Source organism: Lathyrus oleraceus, chromosome 7 (genome assembly GCF_024323335.1).
Source record: "Lathyrus oleraceus cultivar Zhongwan6 chromosome 7, CAAS_Psat_ZW6_1.0, whole genome shotgun sequence".
Classification (NCBI taxonomy): Eukaryota; Viridiplantae; Streptophyta; class Magnoliopsida; order Fabales; family Fabaceae; genus Lathyrus; species Lathyrus oleraceus.
In genome coordinates, this window is record NC_066585.1 from 277,413,132 (window position 1) to 277,425,572 (window position 12,441).

Here is a 12,441-nt window from a genome sequence, read left to right on the forward strand (position 1 = left end):
GGAGTAGAGGCTTACAGCATGTAGCATTATGTCAAGTGAAGTTTATAAGATTACCGATAGATTGATTACAAAGTTGTCGCATTTGTTGAAGGAATATTAAGAGAAGAGTAGTCAATATGGTGTGTGGTTAAGGAATCAATAAATTTTCTTATGAGGAATTAATGAGTATTGATTAACCAAATCAAGATAAGATGTCGTAATTATGCTTTGTGTAACTTGGTGCAAGGAAGGGAGGTCGTGGTTTCAGGGAGGACAATGACCAACTGATGTTGAGCAGTATATCAGAGGAATTAAGTGGGAGCAAGTTTACATGTTAATCCAATATCAGAATAAGATTATAATGGAAATCAAGAAGTTTCAAGAGTTCACGAAGACGGAAGTTTGATAGCAAAGACAAGTTAGAAGAATGAGTATGTCAGAGACTTGAAATCGAAGAGAAGTCAAGTGTTGGTCTAAGATGTTGATGCATGGTTTGTTGGTTTGTTGAGTGAAGGAAATTCGGGGACGAATTTCAATTTAAGGGGGGGAGAATGTAATATCTCATATTCCCTTAAATGCTCAATTAGTTGTCAGTTAAGACCAATTGAGTTTCTATGTACTATATCTATTATCAATTATAACAATTAGAGCTCCTATGTGCTCTAAATGTTGTCAATTGGGACCAATACAGTAACCAGTGAACTTTGAAGAGATTAATTATTAATAAAAGAGACAGACCAATATTAATAAGTACAAGAGAGGATATTTTTTATAACATTAATAATTGGTCAATTGGTACTGGAAGATAAAATATCAATTGGGATATTTTTATTACTACCTAATATATATATATATATATATATATATATATATATATATATATATATATATATATATATATATATATATATATATATATATATATATATATATATATATATATATATATATATATATATATATATATATATATATATATATATATATATATATATATATATATATTATATACATTTGTGTGGTTAGAAAGAAAGAAAAAGAAGAAGTGGATAAGAAGAGAGGTAGTAGGTAAGATAGAGAGAGAGAGAGTTATCAGGAAGTGGGAGAAGAGAAAAGGAAAGAAAGAAGAGGAGAAGAAGAAGACTCATGGAAGAAGAAGAGGAAAGTTCATAAACTCATCATCACCACCATCATCTCATCTTCATCATCATCATCATCATCAACCTCACATCTATTTCACCATCTTCATCTCCAAGGTAAGTTCTAGTTAGAACCTTTGATTGTAGACATTAGGGTCTGGACAAACCATAAAATAATTAGAATGGTTAATAACATGTTGTTATCTTAATCATGAAAATTTTCATGGATGATGGTGTTGTTATATGTGTCTCATGTGTTGATTGTATGCTAGTGATTTAATGATGTTGTTATTTTTTGATGTGAGAAATGGAGAATTAATGAGTTAAAATATGTCACCAATGGGGTTCAAACCCGGGACCTCCTTGGAATTGTACAAGCCTTACCGCTAGGCCAAATAGGTTGTTGTTGAATACTTATGCAATGAATAAATGTTAATTTGAATCTTGATTAAGATAGATTAATGAATTAATAGAGGGTCATAACTCCGTTTTGGACATGGACAAATGTGTTAGAAAGATAACGTAAAGGGCTATTATTATTGTTCCATGTTATAAAATGCTATGTGATTTATAAATGCTATAAATTATATTACGATGGATGTTAAACATGGTTGATATGTTTGGATATGAAATGATATGATTAAAATGTAAGAACAAAAATTGTTCTACAACAGATTCCAAGATTTTGATGATAACAAAGGATGAAACCAAAAATGGCACTCTAACGAAAAGTTTCTAAGTGTGCAGGACTCTAAACAAAAGAAAGGAATCTGATTGCGTTATCAGATACAGAATCATATCAGATACAAATCACCAGAAGATCAGAAGCATCTGAAGCAGAAACACGCTCAAGAAGTTCTAACTCTGAGCAAAACTGCAGAATATCAGAAGCATCTGAAGAAGGAGTACACTCTAGAAGTTCTGACTCTGAACAACGGTATATCAATTCCAGAAGCTCTCAGCGTCATCTGAAGACATCATCAGAACTCTAAAAGATCAACATCAGAAGCTCCGAATCAATATAGCAAGATTCCAAGATTCCCAGAGTCACGTAGACTGATAATGGATTTCCTAAAGAGTAACGTCTACTTCAAATTTAAATAGAAAGTATCTATTTTTGGAAAGAAGTTATTCAGGGAGACAAAGTTGTTTTGGCAAGAAACAACAGAAATTATGGCATTAATTCCTATTCAAGACAAATCATCTGCCATAAATTTCAACGGTCCTTTCACCCCTATATAAAGGACAGCAAACAGCATTGAGAGACACACCAACACACATAAATGTTTTACTCTCTCAATCTTTCACGAGTTTTTGCTCATACGTGAAACATTCTATTTTCTATCATCTTTGTAATATTTGCTTTATCCTATAAGCACTCTAGATTACAAACTTTGTTTTATCTAAGTTGTTTTATTTCCTCAAGTGACTCTGCGCAGTCTGTATACTTGAGAGGACTAAGAGATTACTCTCTTAGAGGTTGGTTGTAAACTATCTTTCAAGATTAGTGGATTAAGTCCTTGTTGAAGGCGAAATCACCTTGGCCGGGTGGACTGGAGTAGCTTTGTGTTATAAGCGAACCAGTATAAATTCCTTGTGTGGCCTTTATTTTGAAAAAGCGCTTATTTTCCAAAACAATTCAAACCCCCCTTTCTTGTTTTTCTCACCTTCAATTGGTATCAGAGCTTCGGCTCTGTTATTGATTTTCTAATCAAACACTTAACAGTGTAGAGAGATCCAGAACGAGAAAAACTATGGCCCACACAAATGAAAGAGACAGTTACAATGCTAAGCCTCCTGTCTTTGATGGAGAGAAATTCGACTACTGGAAAGATAGAATTGAAAGTTTCTTTCTGGGTTATGATGCTGACCTCTGGGACATTGTCACAGATGGATACACACCTCCCGTCTCAGAAAATGGAGTTGAAGTTCCCAGAAGTAAGATGTCAGAAGATCAGAAGCGTGTCTTCAAAAATCATCACAAGGCCAGAACCATACTTCTCAATGCTATATCTTACAACGAGTATGAAAAGATCACCAACAGAGAAACAGCAAAAGATATCCTTGACTCTCTGAGGATGACTCATGAAGGAAACTCTCAGGTCAAAGAGACAAAGGCTCTGGCGCTTATCCAGAAATATGAAGCTTTCAAAATGGAAGATGACGAAGCCATAGAGGTAATGTTCTCTAGATTCCAAACTCTAATTGCAGGTCTCAAAGTTCTAGACAAAGGATACACAACTACAGGCCACGTCAAAAAGATAGTCAGAAGTTTGCCAAAGAAGTGGAGACCCATGGTTACTGCTCTGAAGCTGTCAAAGGATCTGAACAATATCAGTCTTGAAGAACTTGTCAGTTCCCTCAGAAGCCATGAGATAGAACTAGAGGAAGATGAGCCTCAGAAAAAGAACAAGTCTGTAGCATTAAAGTCCAGATCTGAAAGACGCAAATCTGACAGAACCAAAGCTTTCCAGGCAGAAACTGAAGATGCTGATGACTCTGAACCAGAAGATTCTGATGATGAAGAAGAATTGTCCCTCCTGACCAGAAGAGTTAAACAACTCTGGAAAAAGAGGAACAACAACTTCAGAAGACCAAGACCCAGAGGGGATCGATCAGAATCAACCTCAAAAGGTAAAACTAACAAAGATATTACTTGTTATGAATGTAAAGAAACAGGTCACTACAGGAATGAATGCCCCAAGCTAAAGAAAGACAGTTCCAGAAAAGAAAGTTTCAAGAAAAATACCTTCAAGACAAAGAAAGGATTAATGGCTACCTGGGATGATAGCGAATCTGACTCATCAGAATCTGACTCTGATGAACAGGCCAATGTGGCATTCATGGCTACCACATCCAGGAACAGCTCAGATGAAGAATCTGAAGAGGTATTTTCTGAACTCTCCCGATCTGATCTAGAATCATGCTTGTCAGAAACTCTTAGCTCATATCAGAAATTAAAACAAAAGTTTAAAGCAATAAAAGGCTGTCTTAAAGCAAAATTTGAAGAATGTGGCCAACTTGAGATGACAATTCTAAAACAAGAAGATGAAATCAGATCTTTAACATTACAAAGAGATGGAGCAATTAAACATCGTTTAGAACTGGAAGAAGCGTTATCTCAAGCTCCACAGACTTCAAATACGATAATTTATAAATACGAAGAAGCCTTTCAAGAATTTCTAAAAAATGGGATAGGAAGGAGTGTTATGGCATCCATGATTTATGGAGTCAGTCAAAACAATAAAAAGGGAATTGGGTATGATCCTAAAGAAGATAAAACTTCTAATAGTGACCAACTCAAATCTCCATTTTCATATCACTATACACACACACAAGAACAAAAATTTGAAAATGCTAGAAAACCCAAAGTTATAAGAAACTCTGGGAAAACTAATCAGAAAGGACCCAAGAGACTTTGGGTACCAAAAGATAAGATCGTTTATGTTGCAGATATCCTATGCAGCAAAGTTCAAACACTAGTCATGGTACCTGGACTCTGGATGCTCGCGACACATGACGGGAAGAAAGTCTATGTTCCAAAGCCTGGAACTTAAAGACGCTGGATTCGTAGGCTTCGGAGGAGATCAGAAAGGAAGGATCAGAGGCTCCGGAACTATTGGTAATGGTACTCTTCCCTCTATATATGATGTTCTTTACGTAGAAGGATTAATGCATAATTTGTTATCCATAAGTCAATTAAGTGATAACGGTTATGACGTGATCTTTAATCAAAAAACATGTAAAGCCATAAATCAAAACAATGGTTCAGTCCTATTCACAGGCAAGAGGAAAAACAATATTTATAAAATTAATCTTTCTGATTTAAAAGAACAAAATGTTAAATGTCTGATGTCTGTTCACGAAGAGCAATGGGTATGGCATAGACGCTTGGGCCACATTAGCATGAGAAAACTATCTCAGCTAAATAAACTCGAGTTAGTCAGAGGCCTACCTAAACTGAAGTTTTCTTCAGATGCTCTATGTGAAGCATGTCAGAAAGGAAAATTTTCAAAAACATCTTTCAAAAAGAAAACTATTATCACTACCTCTAAGCCTCTGGAACTTCTCCACATTGACTTATTTGGTCCTTTGAAAACAGCATCAGTCAATGGAAAGAAGTATGGACTAGTCATTGTTGATGATTACAGCCGCTGGACATGGGTGAAATTCCTAAAGCACAAGAGTGAGTCTCACTCTGTATTCACTAGTTTCTGCTCCAAAGTGCAAAAAGAATTTGACTCTAAGATTATCAGAGTCAGAAGTGATCATGGTGGGGAATTTGAAAATAAATCCTTTGAGGAATTATTTGACTCTAATGGAATATCCCATGATTTCTCCTGCCCTAGAACTCCACAGCAAAATGGAGTTGTAGAGAGGAAGAATAGGACACTCCAAGAGATGGCCAGAACTATGATCAATGAAACTAATGTGGCAAAGCACTTTTGGGCAGAAGCTGTAAATACAGCGTGTTACATTCAGAATAGAATCTCAATAAGACCTATTCTGGAAAAGACTCCCTATGAACTGTGTAAAGGAAGAAAACCAAACATTTCATATTTTCATCCTTTTGGATGTTCTTGCTTTATTTTAAACACTAAAGAACATCTGAACAAGTTTGATTCCAAAGCACAGAAAGGTATTATGTTAGGATACTCAGAACGCTCTAAAGGCTACAGAGTATACAACACAGAAACCAAAATTGTGGAAGAATCAATTCATGTCAGATTTGACGATAAGCTTGACCCTGAGAAGTCAAAGCTAGTTGAAAATTTTGCAGATTTAGAAATCACTCTTGCAGGATCTGATAAAGCTCCAGAAGCAACTACCACTCAGAACTCTGAGGAAATTATTTCCCCAGTAATCCCAAAGAAAGCTAAAAGTCGTATCAACGTATCTGAAGATTTGATTCTGGGCAACAAAGACGAACCTGTCAGAACCAGATCTACCTTCAGGACCTCTGAAGAGACTCCTCTAGGACTAGTTTCTCTGATCGAGCCTACGTCCTATGATGAAGCACTTCAAGATAACGACTGGGTGTCAGCCATGCAAGAAGAATTAGATCAATTCACAAAGAATGATGTCTGGGATCTTGTTCCCAAGCCCAGAGGCACTCACGTTATTGGAACCAGATGGGTATTCAGAAACAAGCTTAATGAGAAAGGAGAAGTCGTCAGAAATAAAGCTCGACTGGTAGCTCAAGGTTACAGTCAACAAGAAGGTATTGACTACAATGAAACCTTTGCTCCAGTCGCAAGGTTAGAATCTATTCGTCTTCTTGTATCTTTTGCTATAAACCACTCTATCAAATTATATCAAATGGATGTCAAGAGCGCATTCCTTAATGGTTATATATCAGAAGAAGTGTATGTCAACCAACCTCCAGGTTTTGAAAATCCAAAATTTCCAGAACATGTCTTTATACTTAAAAAATCTTTATATGGACTTAAACAAGCTCCCAGAGCTTGGTATGAACGGTTAAGTAATTTTCTTCTGGAACACAATTTTATCAGAGGGAAAGTTGACTCCACACTCTTCTGTAAGAACCTTAACAATGATCTCATGATATGCCAGATATACGTGGATGATATCATTTTTGGTTCAGCTAACGCCTCTGTTTGTCAAGAATTTTCTGAGTTAATGCAGGCAGAATTTGAAATGAGCTTAATGCAAGAACTAAAGTTCTTCTTAGGAATTCAAATTAATCAAACTTCAGAAGTCACGTACATTCATCAAAGCAAATACATAAAAGATGTTCTGAAGAAATTTGACATGGCTGAATGCAACTCTGCAAAAACTCCCATGCATCCAACATGCATTCTTGAAAAGGAAGAAGTAACCAAAAAGGTTTGTCAGAAGCTCTATCGAGGTATGATAGGCTCTCTTCTCTATCTGACTGCTACTCGACCTGATATTCTCTTTAGTGTTTGTCTCTGTGCCAGATTCCAATCAGATCCTAGAGAAACTCACTTAACAGCAGTTAAGAGAATTCTCAAATATCTGAAAGGAACTCCTAACCTGGGCCTGATGTATGAGAAAACATCAGAGTATAGACTTTTGGGTTACTGTGATGCAGATTATGCAGGAGATAGACTGGAACGAAAAAGCACGTCTGGAAATTGCCAGCTCCTAGGAAATAATCTGATATCCTGGGCCAGCAAAAGACAGTCAACTATCGCTCTATCAACTGCAGAAGCAGAATACATCTCAGCATCACTGTGCACAACTCAGATGCTCTGGATGAAGAATCAGTTAGAAGATCTGCAAATCTTCGAGAGTAACATTCCTATCTTCTGTGATAATACTGCTGCTATTTGTCTAAGTAAGAATCCCATTTTACACTCCAGAGCTAAGCACATTGAAATAAAACATCATTTTATCAGAGACTATGTTCAGAAAGGGATAGTAACATTGAAGTTCATTGATACAGATCATCAATGGGCAGATATATTTACTAAACCTTTAGCTGAAGATAGATTTCTTTTTATCTTAGAAAATCTGAACATTCAAAATTGCCCTGAATAAATTGTGCCTCTGAAGATGTAAAATGAGACTCTGACATAAACAAATAAGTTTCTGTCTCTGACTCTGATACTTCTACCAAGTTAAGAAGATATCTGAGTTAGAAATCTCCAGGAACCAATCCTTTGGTATTCCTGAAGATCAGATACATCAAACCACGTGGAGCACTTAGCGTCTAACCTTGGAACTTCTAGACAGCTGTCCAGAAGAAATTCAAAGGGCAGACGTTTGAGATCTCCTCGAGCAGTGTGCATACGGTTGGGATTAGACATTCATTTATGAGCCTTAATCATTTCTCCCTCTAAGCGTGCTAACTTGGTTTTTGTGCTAACGCTGAATTGTGTGTCGTTTTGCATGCGTTTTGTTTAGGGTATTTAAACACTCTTCTCACACTCCACACACACTTTTCACTCTCACTCACTTTCTTAAACCAGATCTCTGAAGCATTTCTGCAAGCAGTTCATCTTCATCGTGTTCTTCCTCAACAATGGATGCTCATCAACAATCAGTTTTCAACCTTTCTCAACAAATGGAATCCAGCAACACAGTCCCAAGCACAAGCATTCCCACTCCAACAGTTACAGGCGTAACTACTACACCAGTTTACAAGGAACCTCATGTTCTTGATCGTGAGCCTCACATCAATCTTGCAACTCCTTTTGATAAACTGGAAGTTTTGTGTGAATCTCTGGTGGATTTCAACAACATGAAAAGGAATGGGGTATATCTCACTGAAGAACTTCGTCAACAAGGTTGGGAAAACTATTTCCAACACCTTTACGGTCCTGTTTACCCATACCTCATCAAAGAATTCTGGAGGTTTGCTGACGTTGACGACCACTTCATCGTCTCCTTTGTTCTGGGGGTAAAAATAGTGATTACTGAAAAGTCAATTGCTTCACTACTGAACATGGAGAAAACTGGAGGAAGAAGAATCTACGACATCAACCCCAGGTCAAGGTACATTACTCAGGAAATCAATCCTACCATCTTCAAACTCAACACTGAAGGCAATCCATCAAAGAACAAAGAACTTCATCAGAACCTCAGGGTATGGCTCAAGATCATTCTGGGAACCATTCATCACCGCCCAGCATCAAACTCCTCTGACTACATCAATACAGATCAGAAGTGTATTCTGTATTGCATTCACAAGGGTTTGAAACTCTGCCTCCCTGCACTACTCTTCAAGTATCTCAGAGACTCTGTACGGGAGACCAGAAACAACATGAAACCCAGAGCCTACATCCCTCTGGGAAGACTTCTGTCTGATGTTCTGATCGAAAATGGGCTCGTAGACCATCTGGAGAAGAATAAACTCATGGAAGATTTGGCAATAGATACTGGAAAGCCTCTTAACTCCAGAAATCTGAAGAGCATGGGAATTCTGAAGGAGATTCAAGTCAGACCTACGCTGGACACCTCTTGGGACGCTTTAAAAGATCAGAGGAAGCTACCACATGGTCTTGCAAGGTTTTACAAGAATGAACCCAGAGAAGTAATCCTCCACTATATGCAGCGTCTGAAGGATGAAGGAGTAGACATCTCTGAATTCAGACTAGACGATATGCTAGATTCAGAATCAGATTTCGTCAAGTACAAAAGAGGTCCCTCTGAAAAGAAGTCTTCAAAAGCAAAGAAAGCAAGGCTAGGAGAAACATCTGAATCAAGACCTTCAGCGCCTCTGCAAGAAACTTCTGGTATGTCTGGCCCTACTATTCCCTCTGAACCTCCTTTGGTTTCCTCTATTCCTCTCCAAACACCTATCTACACCTCCTCTGAAACCCCACCTTCTACAACCAGAACCTCACAACCTTTACCAAAATTCAATCTTGCCCACACCTCTTTACCACGTTCTGAAGCTGAAGAACTCAATCAAACCACCTCTTCATCTTCAGCCCCAGAATCACCTCCCTACCTTATCCTCTCATCTGACCCAGAACCTTCTGACCCCGCTTCTCCCACTCTAGCCCACCTTTATTCTCTAAACCAAAACTCACAACAACCAACACAACCTCCACCTGAAGTAACTTCACCATCCACAGAACAACCAACCCTCATTCCATCTGAACTCCAACCCTCTGACCTTCATACCTCTGAAACTATCCCTCCAAACACTTCTGCTGAACCTGAACCTGAACCTCAAACACTAAACTTAAGCCCTCCAAACTCTCCACCCCAAACATCTGAACCTGAACATTCCCTGCCTACCCTTGAGGAAGCCATAATGTTGTTCGCAGGGGCTTCGGTACAAAAGGTCAAGTCTCTGGCCATTAACTCTGGCATCAGTGATGATCCTGACTCTGTAAGGACACACTGGAACAGAGTCATTGGCTGGATGACCTCTGAGGCTTTCAAGCTGAAACACATCTCTGAGCAAGTTAGAAACGACTTCATCAGAGATGCTGAGGCAAGACTACAAGAAAGACTTGCCAGAGAAGCTGAAGAAGAAGCCAGGAGGCAAGAAGAAGAAAAAGCTAGACAAGCAGAAATCCAAAGGGCCAAGGAAGCTGAGGCTAAAGCTCTAGCTGCTGCTGCTGCTGAAGAACATAGTGCGCTGACTCAGGGGGAGTCCTCTTCTGTCATTCCCATGGTTCTCAAGACACTTGAAGAACTTCAGAAAGACCAGAAAGAACTCAGAGCCAGAATGGACAAACAGGACTCTGTCAACGACAACATTCAGAACATGCTGGCTCAACTGCTTCAGAGAATGCCTCCTCCTCCCAACCCTTAGGCACTTAGGATCTTTTGTTTGTTGCTTTGTTTTCTCTGTTTCTGATGTTTGCCTGTTCTCTTGCCATTGTCTATGTTGTTCTATTATCTGAATATAATGCTTCTTTTGATACTTGTTTAAATCTTTTTGATTGTGACAAAAAGGGGGAGAAATCAAACATAGCTCTGATGAAATATTGCCTAATACCTTAAGCACTCTGCAACATTTTTTTTAAAAATAAATTCATCTAACACTGGACTTAAGAAATTGCAGAAGGTATCGAGAAACTTCATTGCTTGGAAGCTCGGGTAAGAACTTCTGAACTCCCTAACCTATCTCAGGAGGAGCTCACTTCTATCTGATCTGATTTTTTTATGTTTCATCTGCTAATTGAGTTTGTTTTGTCATCATCAAAAAGGGGGAGATTGTAAGAACAAAAATTGTTCTACAACAGATTCCAAGATTTTGATGATAACAAAGGATGAAACCAAAAATGGCACTCTAACGAAAAGTTTCTAAGTGTGCAGGACTCTAAACAAAAGAAAGGAATCTGATTGCGTTATCAGATACAGAATCATATCAGATACAAATCACCAGAAGATCAGAAGCATCAGAAGCAGAAACACGCTCAAGAAGTTCTAACTCTGAGCAAAACTGCAGAATATCAGAAGCATCTGAAGAAGGAGTACACTCTAGAAGTTCTGACTCTGAACAACGGTATATCAATTCCAGAAGCTCTCAGCGTCATCTGAAGACATCATCAGAACTCTAAAAGATCAACATCAGAAGCTCCGAATCAATATAGCAAGATTCCAAGATTCCCAGAGTCACGTAGACTGATAATGGATTTCCTAAAGAGTAACGTCTATTTCAAATTTAAATAGAAAGTATCTATTTTTGGAAAGAAGTTATTCAGGGAGACAAAGTTGTTTTGGCAAGAAACAACAGAAATTATGGCATTAATTCCTATTCAAGACAAATCATCTGCCATCAATTTCAACGGTCCTTTCACCCCTATATAAAGGACAGCAAACAGCATTGAGAGACACACCAACGCACATAAACGTTTTACTCTCTCTCTCAATCTTTCACGAGTTTTTGCTCATACGTGAAACATTCTATTTGCTATCATCTTTGTAATATTTGCTTTATCCTAGAAGCACTCTAGATTACAAACTTTGTTTTATCTAAGTTGTTTTATTTCCTCAAGTGACTCTGCGCAGTCTGTATACTTGAGAGGACTAAGAGATTACTCTCTTAGACGTTGGTTGTAAACTATCTTTCAAGATTAGTGGATTAAGTCCTTGTTGAAGGCGAAATCACCTTGGCCGGGTGGACTGGAGTAGCTTTGTGTTATAAGCGAACCAGTATAAATTCCTTGTGTGGTCTTTATTTTGAAAAAGCGCTTATTTTCCAAAACAATTCAAACCCCCCTTTCTTGTTTTTCTCACCTTCAATTGGTATCAGAGCTTCGACTCTGTTATTGATTTTCTAATCAAACACTTAACAGTGTAGAGAGATCCAAAACGAGAAAAACTATGGCCCACATAAATGAAAGAGACAGTTACAATGCTAAGCCTCCTGTCTTTGATGGAGAGAAATTCGACTACTGGAAAGATAGAATTGAAAGTTTCTTTCTGGGTTATGATGCTGACCTCTGGGACATTGTCACAGATGGATACACACCTCCCGTCTCAGAAAATGGAGTTGAAGTTCCCAGAAGTAAAATGTCAGAAGATCAAAAGCGTATAACATGTTCCATTGATGTTTTTAGTTGGACATGTATATATATTGATGCCATCAATACCAATTATTAACACTTGTATGATATTATTCTAGATATATATATTATACGGGTTGTTACAGTTGGTATCAGAGCAGGTCGATTCTCGACCTAGCCTTGAAACATCATAAGTAAATATATTCCTGTCTCATATGTGTGTTTAGCCAACATGATTCTTAATATCACTGTATGTAGTATTGGGCCTGATCAACCTAATGCTATGTGCATGGTAGGTAGGATCATGGTTGAGCGACCACGAGGACTCCAAAGTGTGGGTTGAACTTGTGCTTTGAGGATAGGCTCAA